The following is a 15408-nucleotide window of genomic DNA, read 5'->3' on the forward strand; positions in this document are numbered from 1 at the left end:
GTAAAATCTCTACTGCTGACCCTGACTGCACATCTCTGCCTCACTCTTACTCTGTCTTTGTATTTCTGTCTGTTTGTCACTACAGAAACAAAAAGGAACAAAGAAACCTAAACCTCACCGCTGTCAACAGTGTAAGAAGGAGTTCAGGTATAGGTCGGTCTTAATGATTCATCAGAGAATCCACACCGGGGAGAAGCTGTACAGCTGTGACCAATGTGGGAAAACATTCACTACATCAGATCACCTTAAACGCCACCAACGTATTCACACTGGAGATAAGCCGTACAGCTGTGACCAATGTGGCGAAACATTCACTCAAGCAGGAAACCTCAAAAGCCACCAACGTATTCACACTGGAGAGAAGCCGTACAGCTGTGACCAGTGTGGCGAAACATTCACTCGAGCAGGAAACCTCAAAGTCCACCAACGTATTCACACTGGAGAGAAGCTGTTCAGCTGTGAGGACTGTGGCCAGAGTTTCACCCACAGTAGTTCTTACAATAATCACCGAAACATCCACACAAAGGAAAAAATCTACCCTTGTCAGCATTGTGTGAAAGTCTTCAGTTCCTCCAGCTCACAGTGGAAACATGAGCGTACCCACACTGGAGTCAAACCACACCCATGTCAACACTGTGACAAACGGTTCTACACATTGTCTAACCTCTCAGTGCATGAGCGAATCCACACTGGAGTCAAACCACACCAATGTCAACACTGTGACAAACGGTTCTACTCATCGTCTAACCTCTCAAAGCATGAGCAAATCCACACTGGAGTCAAACCGTACTGTTGCGTCAAATGTATGAAAAGCTTCACTGCAAACTCCACCCTGAAGAAACACAAGTGTGTTTAAACCTGGACCGATCAGACCATGATGTGTGAACTCCTCTGTGCATTTCATTTGATTTAAGAACTCACTGAAGGAACACAGGATCACATCTGATTCATGCATTTCTGACATTTTGTGAATTTTAACTGTATTTTGTTCAGAATCATGGCAGTCCAAAATCACGGCCTACATTTAGGGGTTATACACTAATATAAACATACCTGTGAATATTATATTCCATTTCTACCAAGTCTGTCCTGAAAATGACAATACATTCTACACACTGCTCCTTGAAAAGGCGAAATAAAAGATTGGAAAAGATCCCCATTTGAAAAAAAGAACCAAACCAATTGAAATTATTCCAAATGCAATGAACAATATTTGTATTTGTTTCCATTGTCTGATGCATTGAATGTAACACATGAAAAAAGCTAAGATATGTATGATGTAAACTTTTTGTTTTGTTTAAATATGAATCATTTTCTGCCTTTTATTACATGTGTTGTGGTTTAAAGGGTTAAATCATGCGTTAACACAGAGGTGAGAACTTAACAGATTCAAAATGACTTGCAGCAACACTAATTGAAAACTCAAATTAAACTGTAGCATCAATTCTTTCAATAATTTACAAATGTTGCTCTTAGTAAGGTTACAGAGATCAGCATGATTTGATATGATTTAAATTACACTTTTATTATTCTTGTCATAGTTGTGTATTTTGAATCATCTGAAATAAAATATTTACAAAAAAAGACTTTTGAAGTAGATGTTCTAGCTTTTTCTCATGGACCCAAAGTAACTGATGTTTTGGTTTTTGAAAAAGTATTCTTTAATCACATTTAGAATGACCCTGAAGCAAACTCTGTATTCTTATATAATCATCTTTCTCTACTTATTTTTTTTTTTACTTTTTAATGTTTGCCTTTTAATATATCTAATGTTCAAAACCATTTATTTGATTTGTCATTATTTTTAATCAATTTGAAGTTTTGATGTTGTATTTAATAATTTGTTTGTTCATTCTCATTAGAAACTGGTTTATTTAGATATTTTATAATCACTCTCACTCTCTTGTTAACCAACAGGTTACACATTGTTGCTTCATCTTTATTGGAGTGATTTTTTTGAATGTTTGAATTCAACATTATTTCATCTTGTTTCCATATCCTGTCACTGCTGAAAGTTTTGAGCTGTTTTTGCATTTTATTAAAGATTGGACTGAATAAATCAAATACATTTCAGCTTTGTTTCTGTAGAACAGATAAAACATACATGTATTTGACATGCATTTTATTATCAGAGTTACAAAGGCATCAGCGCGGCCCACGCTAGACGACTCTACAGTTACACTCTCCTGTCCACCCATGTTGTTGTCACTGTCTTTCCATGTTTCCTGGCGGGGTGTGAACTGAAATAACATTTTGTTGTTCTGTAACGCAATGACAAATAAAATCAATCTGAATCAAGTACACCGTAGATACCAGCCACCTCTAGTTTTACTACTTACACCCTTCTGTCTGGTATTGGGGATCAAACTAGAGACCTCATGCTTACTGGCCGGCCCCTCTTTAAGCCGGGAACACCGCACTGGCCGCGTGGCGAGATTACATACAAAGTCAATGTTTTCTTTAAAACAGAGAGTCGGAAAGCTAGGGCCATGAAAGTCAGGCATCTACTTAACAGGCCAATTGAGTGCTTTGTTCCTGTGGGTGGATGTGTTAAGGGATACATTAGCCCTGACATCACTGAGAGGGCCTTAATTGAAATGGGCCCAGAGGAATTGCACACATTCATGAGGCAGAATCTTGAGGTGCAGGAGAGAGGGAGGGAGAGAGAAAGGAGGGGGCCAGGCAGAAGTGGGGGAAATGGAAAAGAGGGGGAATTGGACATGACTGAATATGATGGTACGTAATCTGTCGATGTTTTACATTTTGCAATGGAATGCAAGGAGCCTCATGAAAGATACTAATGGGAGCACAGTGGAGGATTTCATGGACAGATATGGGTTGGTGTGTGTGAATGTTGGCAGGCCAACTAGGTTTGAAATTGGTCAGCTGTAAAGAACACTGCAGAGTTTTAGCAGAGGAGGAGGGGTGGAGAGGGAAGTTAGACTGGGAACCAGAGGAGGGTTGAGTAGGGCCATCACAGGAGGATGGGGGGCAGTAGAGTAGCTGGTGATTGGGGGAAGACAATAGAAGTGGTGAATGAGTAGGGGCTGTTGTTTCAAATATGTTGAACACATTGAGTTTGTTGGCCCCTCTCCATGTTGCATTCATCTCTTCTGACTGAGACGAGTATAACACATTTGCTCATAGTACAGTAATACTTTGGTAACATGCTAACAATAAACTGGTTATATCAGTGCAGTATTTTGAGTTAGAAATTATCCATGGTGATATTAATTTAATAATAACTTGACAATAGTGAGGTTATATAGGTTGATATTTTCACCAAATTACTGGCTACTTTAAGTGCAAATTACATGAAACTTCATGGAAATCCAATACGTTTTTGGCCATATTATGCTCACATTCTTCCAAGTCTTTTGTTCTAAACATACCCTTTGGTTTTAATGATACTGTAAGAATGATATGTTAATTGCTGCAAACCCTGGACTACTGCTGACATGAAGGCTCTTCTTTAGGACAAACAGAGGGCCTTTGGGTCAGGAAATACAGCTACATGAAGCCTGACTCCCAGCCCATGGGGGTCCTAAAGTGGGTCAACGACCTGAAATGTTTCTTCAATAGATTTGATCATTCTTCCACCCTTCCCCCTGTCCAGTCCCCATTGTCTTCACTCTCTGGATACGGCCCTGTCATCACCTGCACCCACCCCCTTCCCTCACACCTTTCTCCAACTCTCAGCCACTCTGTTATTACTGTTAAACTTATTGTACAATATCACTGTGCTTATTGTTTTAATATGATCTATTATATCAGACCATCCACTGCTTCACTTTTTTCACTTATCTTTTTTACCTGATTTATTTTTATACAGTTGTTTACTTTAAAAAAAAAAGTATTTTACTATACGAGTATTACCTTGTTTTATTCTACTGTTTACTTAGCGTCACTGTTGCTTTTGTTGCCTGAACTACTTAACAAAGAAATATCTGATCTATTAACAAGGAGCCAATCACCTACACTCATAGCAACAGGGGGCGGGGTTTAGCGAAGTGCCCGCGAGACTTACATCGAGATCTCGCAGCTCATTGTGACCGTCTCGTGCTTGAGAGCAGCAGCCACAGAGGAGAGCTGCTGGATCTCAGAGAGCAGCAATGGAGGAGGACAACCAGGACCCGGACCACCGGAGCACCGACGTCCCCACGAGACAAACAGCAGGCTCGAGCGACGCTCAGGTATGTGCTCATAACATCACACTATTAAATTCCCTCGTGCAACACGTTGATTCTTAGTTGAGGTTTGTTTATTGGCCACGTGGACAGAATGAGCATGAACATGAGTCCAGCTCAGATTGTGGGACAGACATAGAGCACAGGACTCCTTCATACTCTCTGCTGGAAGTCTCTAACTTTACAAAATATGTTGACCAGAAAAGTCAAATCTCCTGGCGTCATGGCTCGCTCTTGTTCTCCGTGTTGTTTGTTTGGAGGGGGAGGGCTGTGGTTAACCCGCAACGTCTCTTTGTTCTCCTCCGGTGAATAAAAAGAGACCCCGCCATTTTGGGCAAGCGTCAATTCACTAGTACACAATACAATGCATAGTGAATACTGTATGTGACTTTAATCTCAGAATAATAGACAATTTTATTTCAATTTCAATTTCTTACATTAATGTGAACCTTAAAAAAATACTCTTTGGGAAGTCACAGTTCACTAGTAAACAATACAAAAGCTATGGATTGATTCGTTTTTTCTCAACACAAAATATTGGGCTTCGTTACAGGTGGAATGAGCAATTCTGAGGAATGCTTCCCATTTTGTCAAAATCATTGATTTTCTCTTCATAATTCCCTCCTTGTCCGTACTGTGGGCATGGTAAAAGAAAAATTCACTGTATATATACAGCCTAAGCTATATCATTTGGTCTCACTCATGCGTGTGGGAACACAGTTTAGCTGGAATGAGTGAGGGCTGTGTAAGTTGCATTCCTTCCAAAGAAAATGGATTTCATTAAAAGATGCTGTTTGAACATAAAATCTGCTTTTTTTTATTCAAATAACAGGGCTGTACAGTGCGACAGTTTTGATCGCATTTGCTACTGAAATTGATCACGTGCGATGATGAATACAATTCCACTCGCACGAGTGCGACAGCTTGCTAATGAGCAGATGCTGTCCGTCTGAGACACAGAGGAGTGCTGCACAACACTGCTTAGTAGGGCTGTGTCGAAATATCGATATATCGCGATACTTAGTTTCGCGATATTGGTATCGATTTTTATAACCAAAAATCGATATTGTTTTATTATTATTTTTTATTATTATTATTTTTTTTTTGCTTTTGCTTTTCAAGGCTTTATTGACAGTGCAGAGATACAGATATGAAATGGGGCAGAGAGGGAATGAAATGCAGAGAACAACCACGGGTCAGATTCAAACCCATGTCTGCTGTCAGGCCTGAGTCTATAGGATACTGACTATTGAAGTTAAATCAGTTTTGTTTATAAGAACACTTAAGATTCACTGTGCCACAAAAGCACACTGATGTGTTTTAATTTTCAGTGTGTCCTGTACAGTTTGTACAAGAGTGAATTGGATTTGTTATTTTGATGTTATGGCAGCTGCAGCAGTGTTTGATCATATGCCAAAACCAAAAAAAAGGAAGAAAATAGTAAAGGAAGTTGTGAATGAAATAGTATTGACTTCATTTGTCTGTGCAATTATCAATATATTGTGCTGTTATGTTTGACAAGGCAACTTGTTTATGGAATATCGCAATATATCGTGATATATCAAGATACGCAATATATCGTGATATATTGTATCGTGACCAGTGTATCGTGATACGTATCGTATCGCGAAGTCCATGACGATACCCAGCCCTACTGCTTAGAGTGCTCTACATTAACACTCTCCAAATTCGGGTAAATGTAGTCTTAGCCCAGTAAGTTATTGAGTCCACCCTCCACTTTGGCTGGTGAAAGATGTGTGCTCGGGACCTGTGCTTGTGCGGCGATTAATACACTTCACCAACGGTAATAACCGGAAGGAGACAACACTCAGTTAAGATAGCGCGTGTGCAAATAGAACATTTCCTGTGCGCCGCCGCCTTCACATTAAAAGCCTGTTACTAGCCAAACGTGAGTTGACTTTTATTTTGAAGCCGGTAAGAACAAGAAGTTAGCGCTTCACAGACCTGCAGTGCGCTAGCTTGAAAACCAACTGCTTCAGCTGCAGAGAGCAGTCAACAGTAGTCTATGTAAACAAAGTTTGAAATAACTGATAAGCCACTGAAGAACTACTCCCAACACATTCACAACAGCCTATTTAACTTATTCCAAATTTTACCAATATGTATAGGCCTACTTATTTATTTAATAGGCTATGTTTAATGTTTTAAAGTTTGGTTTTAATTAACAGAAGGACATTTAACAAAAAAAAATATTATTATGAATATAATAATGATATGTATATATACAGAAAATATATAGATATTAATTTTATGGGGAGAAATAATTCTGAATCAGTTAGATTTTTTTGTCTAAATTGCAATCAGTGCACCCATATTAATTTTTCTACAATTATTACTGCAAACACTAGGATATGATATTAATTGAGAATTTCAAATGGGACCAAGATGACAGGCTAAAAGGTAATTAGAGCGAAATGCATGGGTTAACGTTATGCAAGTTTTCGATCATACTTTGTGTGCTACTGAATTTATTTTTGTGCTACTGATTTTTTTGCTTGCTAGAACCAGTGCTACCACATAAAAAATAAGCGTACAGCCCTGAATGAAAAAAGAACAGTCCTTGCCGGGACAGGGTGTTGAGGTGAAGCAGGTTTTGGTCTGACCTTCCCATAGGGGGAAGGGAAGAAGAGCTGTATGCATCTTTAACAATCATGTCATGATTTCTTATTGAAAGGTGTATCAAAGTGAATACTAATACTTCTTTATTGTTGATATATATCTATATATATCTACAATTGTCACAACATTTCAAGCTCCCTGTTTTCTGGTGTCTTCTTTTCATGTTTCCCTGTTTCCTATTTTATTTTGGTAAACATTGTCTCTTCCTGTCAAGTGTCCCTTCTGTGTGATTACTGGCCCCACCCTAATGTGTGTGTGACCTGTGTCTCCAATGTCTTTGAGTATTAAAGTCCTTGTCTTCTTTTCATTTGTTGTAAAATCCTAACGATTCCCATCTCTACTGCCGACCCTGACTGCACATCTCTGCCTCACTCATACTCTGTCTTTGTATTTCTGTCTGTCTGTCGCTACAGAAACAAAAAGGAACAAAGAAACCTAAGCCTCACCGCTGTCAACAGTGTAAGAAAGAGTTCAGGTTGAGGTCATACCTAACGATTCATCAGAGAATCCACACCGGAGAGAAGCCGTTCAGCTGTGACCTATGTGACAAAACATTCACTACATCAGGTCACCTTAAAAGCCACCAACGTATTCACACCGGAGAGAAGCCTTACAGCTGTGACCAATGTGGTGAAACGTTCACTCAAGCAGGAACCCTCAAACGCCACCAACGTATTCACACTGGAGAGAAGTCGTACAGCTGTGACCAGTGTGGCGAAACATTCACTCGAGCAGAATCCCTCAAAGACCACCAACGTATTCACACTGGAGAGAAGCCGTTCAGCTGTGAGGACTGTGGCCAGAGTTTCACCCACAGTAGTACTTACAATAAACACAGAAACATCCACACAAAGGAAAAAATCTACCCTTGTCAGCATTGTGGGAAAGTCTTCAGTTCCTACGGCTCATACTGGCGACATGAGCGAATCCACACTGGAGTCAAACCACACCAATGTCAACACTGTGACAAACGGTTCCCCTCATCGACTCACCTCTCAGTGCATGAGCGAATCCACACAGGACGCAAACCGTACTGTTGCATCAAATGTATGAAAAGCTTCACCCATAACTCCTCCCTGAAGAAACACAAGTGTGTTTAAACCTGAACCAATCAGACCATGATGTGTGAACTCCTCTGTGCATTTCATTTGATTTAAGAACTCTCTGAAGAAAAACAGTGTCACACCTGATTTATGAATTTCCACCATTTCGTGAATTTTAACTGTATTTTGTTCAGAATCATGACAAAATGGAGGCCTCCATGTAGGGGTGTCCCGCTCATATAGAGATATAAAAGGCTCATTCTCAGTAAATAAAATAAAAAAACTACTTATATTTCCAAGCGGTTATACACTAATTAAAACATGTGTGAATGTTATATTCTACCAAGTCTGTCCTGAAATATGACAATACATTCTACGCCTTTGAAAAGGCGATATAACAGTTGTGAAAAAGGTTCCCATTTGAAAAAAAGAACCAAACCAATTGAAATGTTACAAATACAATGCACAATATTTGTATTTGTTTCCATATATGTCTGATGCATTGAACGAATACATGAACAAATCTAAGATGTATTTGATGGAAACTTTTAGTTTTGTTCAAAATATGAATCATTTTCTGCCTTTGATTTCATGTGTTGTGGTTTAAAGGGTTAAATATTGTGTTAACACAGAGGTGAGAACTCGACTTAACAGATTCAAAATGACTTGCAGCAACACCAACTGAAAACTCAAATTAAACTGTAGCATCAATTCTTTCAATAATTTACAAATATCTCTCTTAGTAAGGTTACAGAGATCAGCATGGTTTGATATGATTTAAGTGGCACTATTGTTATTATTATTCTTGTCATAGTTGTTTATTTTGAATCAGCTGAAATAAAATAATTACAAAAAAATACTTTTGAATTAGATGTTCTACCTTTTCTCATGGACCCAAAGTAAATGATGTTTTTTTCTTGTTTGGTTTTTGGAAAGTTATTCTTTAATCACATTTAGAATGACCCTGAAGCCAACACTGTATTCTTATATAATCATCTTTCTCTACTTATTTTGACTTTTTAATGTTTGCCTTTCAATATATTGTACAGGTTGTGTATCTTTCCAATATTAACAAATCTCTTCTTACAATAATCACTTTTTTAATGTTCAAAACCATTTATTTGATTTTTCATTATTTTGAATAATTTTAAAGTTTTGATGTTGTAATAATTTGTTTGTTCATTCTCATTAGAAAGTGGTTTATTTAGATATTTTATAATCACTCTCACTCTCTTGTTAACCAACAGGTTACACATTGTTGCTTCATCTTTATTGGAGTGATTTTTTGGAATGTTTGAATTCAACATTATTTCATCTTATTTCCATATCCTGTCACTGCTGAAAGTTGAGCTGTTTTTGCATTTTATTAAAGATTGGACTGAATAAATCAAACACATTTCAGCTTTGTTTCTGTAGAACAGATAAAACATACATGTATTTGACATGCATGTTGTTCTCCTTTTCCTTCTATGATAAATAGGGGCGCGGCCCACGCTAGACGACTCTACAGTTACACTCTCTCCTGTCCACCCATGTTATTGTCACTGTCTTTCCATGTTTCCTGGCTTGGTGTGAACTGAAATAACATTTCGTTGTTCTGTAACGTAATGACAAATAAAATCAATCTGAATCAAGTACACCATAGATACCAGCCACCTCTAGTTTTACTACTTACACCCTTCTATCTGGTATTGGGGATCAAACCACAGACCTCATGCTTACTGGCCGGACCCTCTTTACTCTAGTCTAGTCATAACCAATGCCTTCTGTATCTTTCTGCTCTGGTGATGTGCTGCCACCTGCTGGCTGCTTCCTGTCACTGTTAAATCATGTGAAAGAGAGAAAGAGACTGAAACCAGAGTTATGATCTTTGTGTCATGTTTACTCTCAATACACCAGTACAATTCATTTCACACAGAGTAGTTAATATAGACAATTGATCAAATGTGGAGAAATGTGTCTCTGTCTCATACTAATTTTTGGAATATAATTGAGAAACTGGGTCAAAGACATTCAGGAAAAATCCAAAGTTTGTATTACATATTTGCTAAAAACTCATGAATTTGGGTGATCCGTGGTGTGTGGTGTAGCATGAACAAATAACGACTGAATTTCATAAATTTTTACATTCAAAATGACATGCTATGTGCCCAATTTTTTGTATATTAAAATGTCCACTCATTTGCCCAATGCCGTGCGCTAGCCTAGCATGAGCAAACTCTGCAACTAGAAGGACTGAATGAAATGTGTTGAAAACTGTCTCCACTGATAAAGAACACCAAGGCTAACTTGGGAATCAGGCCCTATGTCCAAAATCCTGAACTACCCCTTTAAGTCGAGTTCTCACCTCTGTGCTAACACAAGATTTAACCCTTTAAAGCCTGACACATGAAATCAAAGGCAGAAAATGATTCATATTTTGAACAAAACTAAAAGTTTCCATCAAATACATCTTAGATTTGTTCATGTATTTGTTCAATGACATATATGGAAACAAATACAAATATTGTGCATTGCATTTGTAACATGTCAATTGGTTTGGTTCTTTTTTTCAAATGGGAACCTTTTTCCCAACTGTTATATCGCCTTTTCAAAGGAGCACTGTGTAAAATGTATTGTCATATTTCAGGACAGACTTGGTAGAATACAACATTCACACATATGTTTTAATTAGTGTATAACCGCTTGGAAATATAAGTAGTTTTTTTATTTTATTTACTGAGAATGAGCCTTTTATATCTCTATATGAGCGGGACACCCCTACATGGAGGCCTCCATTTTGTCATGATTCTGAACAAAATACAGTTAAAATTCACGAAATGGCGGAAATTCATAAATCAGGTGTGACACTGTTTTTCTTCAGAGAGTTCTTAAATCAAATGAAATGCACAGAGGAGTTCACACATCATGGTCTGATCGGTCCAGGTTTAAACACACTTGTGTTTCTTCAGGGTGGAGTTTTGGGTGAAGCTTTTCATACATTTGATGCAACCGTACGGTTTGTGTCCTGTGTGGATTCGCTCATGCTGTGAGAGGTTAGAAGATGAGCAGAACCGTTTGTCACAGTGTTGACATTGGTGTGGTTTGACTCCAGTGTGGATACGCTCATGTCGCCCCTGTGACCTAGAGGAACTGAAGACTTTCACACAATGCTGACAAGGGTAGATTTTTTCCTTTGTGTGGATGTTTCTGTGATCATTGTAAGAACCTAGTTGGGTGAATCTCTGGCCACAGTCCTCACAGCTGTACGGCTTCTCTCCAGTGTGAATACGTTGGTGGACTTTGAGGTTTCCTGATGTGGTGAAAGTTTCGCCACATTGGTCACAGATGAACGGCTTATCTCCAGTGTGAATATGTTGGTGGCGTTTGAGGTTTCCTGCTTGAGTGAATGTTTCGCCACATTGGTCACAGCTGTATGGCTTCACTCCGGAGTGAATAAGGCTGTGTTTTCGCAGGATAGATGATTGAGTGAAATACTTCCCACACTGGTCACAGCTGTATGGCTTCTCTCCGGTGTGGATTCTCTGATGAATCGTTAGGTTCCTCCTTGACATTAACTCTTTCTTACACTGTTGACAGCGGTGAGGTTTAGGTTTCTTTGTTCCTTTTTGTTTCTGTAGCGACAGACAGACATAAATACAAAGACAGAGTATGAGTGAGGCAGAGATGTGCAGTCAGGGTCAGCAGTAGAGATGGGAATCGTTAGGATTTTACAACAAAAGAAAAGAAGACAAGGACTTTAATACTCAAATGCATTGGAGACACAAGTCACACACATTAGGGTGGGACCAGTAATCACACAGAAGGGACACTTGACAGGAAGAGACAATGTTTACCAAAATAAAACAGGAAACAGGGAAACATGAAAAGACAGGGAGCTTGACAAGTCTTAAAAATGTACAATAGATATAGAGATATATCAATAACAGTATCAATAGTCATTTTGATTCTTTAATCCATAATAAATTATGACATGATATTAAAAGACAGTTTACCAAAATAAAACAAACTAAAACAGATCCCGACGACTACTATTTTCACCCAGCTGGACATTGGAGACACTAGCAGAAAACACTGTAATGTTAAGGATGCATACAGCTTTTCTTCCCTTCTCCCTCTAGGAAGGTCAGACCAAAACCTGCTTCACCTCAACACCCTGTCCTGGCAAGGACTGCCCTTTGTTATTCTGATAAAGGGGCATATTTTATGTTCCCACTGCAAATGTAGCACTTTGTTTGGAAGAACTGCAACTTACGCAGCCACCACCCATTCCAGCTAAACTGTGTTCCTTTGTGCATGAGTGAGTCCAAACTATATAGCTTAGGCTTTGCACACACTGGATTTTTCTTTTAGCGTGCAGTCAGTACGGACAAGGAGCGAATAATAAGGAGAAAAATCACTGATTTTGACAAAGTGACAGCACTCTACTGAAACGCTCATTCAACCTTTAAGTGAACCCAAATATTGTGTTGAGAAAAAACAAATCTATCCAAAGGGTTTGTATTGTTAACTAGTGAACTGTGACTTCCCCAAGATTGTTCACTTTAGGTTAACATTAATGTCAGAAATGTCAATGAAAAAAATTGGATATTATCATCTCTGAGATTTAAGTCACATACAGTAATCACTATGCATTGTATTGTGTACGTCTGAATTGTCGCTTGCCGAAGATGGCGGGGCCTCTTTTTATTCACAGGAGGAGAACAAAGAGACGTCGCAGGTTAACCACACCCCTCCCCCTCCAAACAAACAACACAACATAGTGAGCCATGACACCAGGAGATTTGACTTGACTTTTCTGGTCAACATGTTGTGTAAAGTTAGAGACTTCCAGCAGAGAGTATGAAGGAGTCCTGTGCTCTCTGTCTGTCCCACAAGCTGAGCTGGACTAATGTCCATGCTCATTCTGTCCACGTGGCCAATAAACAGACCTCAACTAAATGTTGCACGAGTGAATTCGTCTTCCTAATCTCCACGTCACAACTGAACTCTTTCTCTGTATATAGAAGTTTATGTAAGAGTGTAATGTAAAACCCGATCGATAGTTGTGTGTCTGGTAGCTACAGCTAACTGCTAACCGCTATCTCCACGCTACCAAAGTCCACATGCGGTCCGGTGCTGACCCAGTGTCCCTCGTGTCTGTAGTGTGACGTCATGAGCACTGACCTGAGCGTCGCTCGAGCCTGCTGTCTGTCTCGTGGGGACGTCGGTGCTCCGGGTCCTGGTTGTCCTCCTCCATTGCTGCTCTCTGAGATCCAGCAGCTCTCCTTTGTGGCTGCTGCTCTCAAGCACAAGACGGTCACAATGAACTGCGAGATCTCGAAGTAAGTCTCGCGGCCACTTCGCTAAACCCCGCCCCCTGTTGCAATGAGTGTAGGTGATTGGCTCCTTGTTAATAGATAAGATATTTCTTGGTTCGTCCCACATTTTGAAAATGTAGGTTGCTATGGCAACAAAAGGAACAGTGCTGCAAAGTAAACCGCAGAATAAAATAAGTTAATAGGTGTATAGACAAATAGTTTTTAATATATAGCTTATATAATGGCTGATATGCCTATTTAGCCTAGTTTAACTTTTACATTTCTAATAACCTAGTCTCTTGAATATGTTGGGGATTAAAGATGACATTTTGGAGACTTGGTCGCTGCATCATATAGGCAGTTTGAAGATTGCATGACTTTTTCAAATATGCAAAATGGTGTTCATCACTGGCCCAGGGTGCAAAAGGAACGGTAAAAAAAATTAAAAATATTGAGTAGAATAAGATAAACACAACCTAAACAATATTTATATTAGATACATTCTAATTGCACAGAGCAACTGTGGAGAACATGTCTCTTCAACACATATGTCCCAGCTGGCTTCATTCGTTTTCTATCCTATGGAATCCATTCCAATACTTGTTATAGGAAAAGTGTAATAATATAGAAAATTTGTTTACCAGAATAGTGCAGTGGTTGTGTGTCACATACAGCAGGCCTATGTCATAAAAGTTAATATGGAGAAAGAGCATCTTAAAGATTATACATATAACGTAAATAAATTATAAAAATAAATGCAATTGTCCATTTACTGTGGGGGAGCTGTAGCCTGGCTCCGCCCGCCTACCTACTTCCGGTCAAATTTCATTTTCCCTTCAGTAGTCAGTCTGGGTGTGCAGTGCATTTCTCAGTTTTCTCCGGCTAATCTACAGCCGTCCAATCAGCGAACAGAGCGAGTGGCTGAGAACGATGACGTCAAAGTCGCGCTCCAGTTCCAATTGAATGCTGCGTTCCTTTATACTCGGAAGAACGAGATTTCCGACTTGGTAGTTCCGAGTTCCGACCTGTCTGTGTTCCAGTACATCTGCTCGCGAAAGTATGGACGCCGACAACCTTTCTCGTCCAAATAACTAAACGTTAGGCTCTAACAAGTTACCGTTGCCAGGTACCGGTAGATCCATAGACTACAATATGTAGTGAAGTCGGAAATTTCCGAGTTCCCTGTCCAACTGGAATGCACCGTCAGAAGCCGGCTCATGACACACGTGACGACCAAACGTTATGCTTGTTGGCTAATCCAGAGTGGCACTGGGCAGATCCAATAGTTTTAAACTTCAACAGACACAAGCCTCCAAGTGAGTGAACGTTTGCCAATTACAGCAGTTCCAGACCTTCTGTAAAAAATAAAATGAAGTACGATGGTCTGGTTGGACCAGGCTAGGGGAGCTGTACAGTTGTACAGAGTGATCATGTGCATCAAGATCAAACATATGTTATGAAATAGAGATATGTGACAGTGTGGGCAGTAGCCATGTTAAGTTACATTAATGACCATATACTTGTATCACATGATGAATGTGTGAATTATATTTTAATTAAGGGCAGCTTATCAATGAGAACACTTCAACACTGCTCTATAAAGAACCACACTGGTTATAAAAAGGGTCAATGTTTTATTTATTTATAAATCTTACCTGTTTAAATTATTCTTTATTTTATCAGACTTTATCAGGGAGGATTTAAAGCCGTACATGCGCTTTGAACTTCTTCAATAAAATACCATGACCCAAATTGTAAACTGTGGGTTCAAAATATCCAGTGTAAATTAAACATGTTTATTTGTCATCACCTTTTTCAATGACATAAAAACTACAAATGTCTGTCTTTCTCTGAATTATAATCCAACCCTCATGTTTTCCCCATAGATGGTATGTAAAAGGATTCCCCCCCCCTAGTCATAAAATACTATGTAACCTACACGTCTTTAAAATGCATTGTATCATGTGTTTAAGAAGAACATAAAGATACATATAGAAATAAATCAGACAATTAACATCTGAACAAATCCTTCTGTAATAACCGTCAGAGATCAATGTGTTCCCCTTAGTTTTGAATATCTCTTACAAACCTTTTTGAGCATGACTCATTTTCAAAGTCTTTATTTTTTGCATTGTACATATTATATAGTAACAGGAGAGATTCAGAAGTCACTTTGCATTTGTAACAGCAACACTTTTCAGTATACTGTATAAATCTAAGGACAAAGGGGGAAACATC

The sequence above is a fragment of the Ammodytes marinus genome (genome assembly GCF_949987685.1).
Source record: "Ammodytes marinus genome assembly, chromosome: 24".
Lineage (NCBI taxonomy): Eukaryota > Metazoa > Chordata > Actinopteri > Uranoscopiformes > Ammodytidae > Ammodytes > Ammodytes marinus.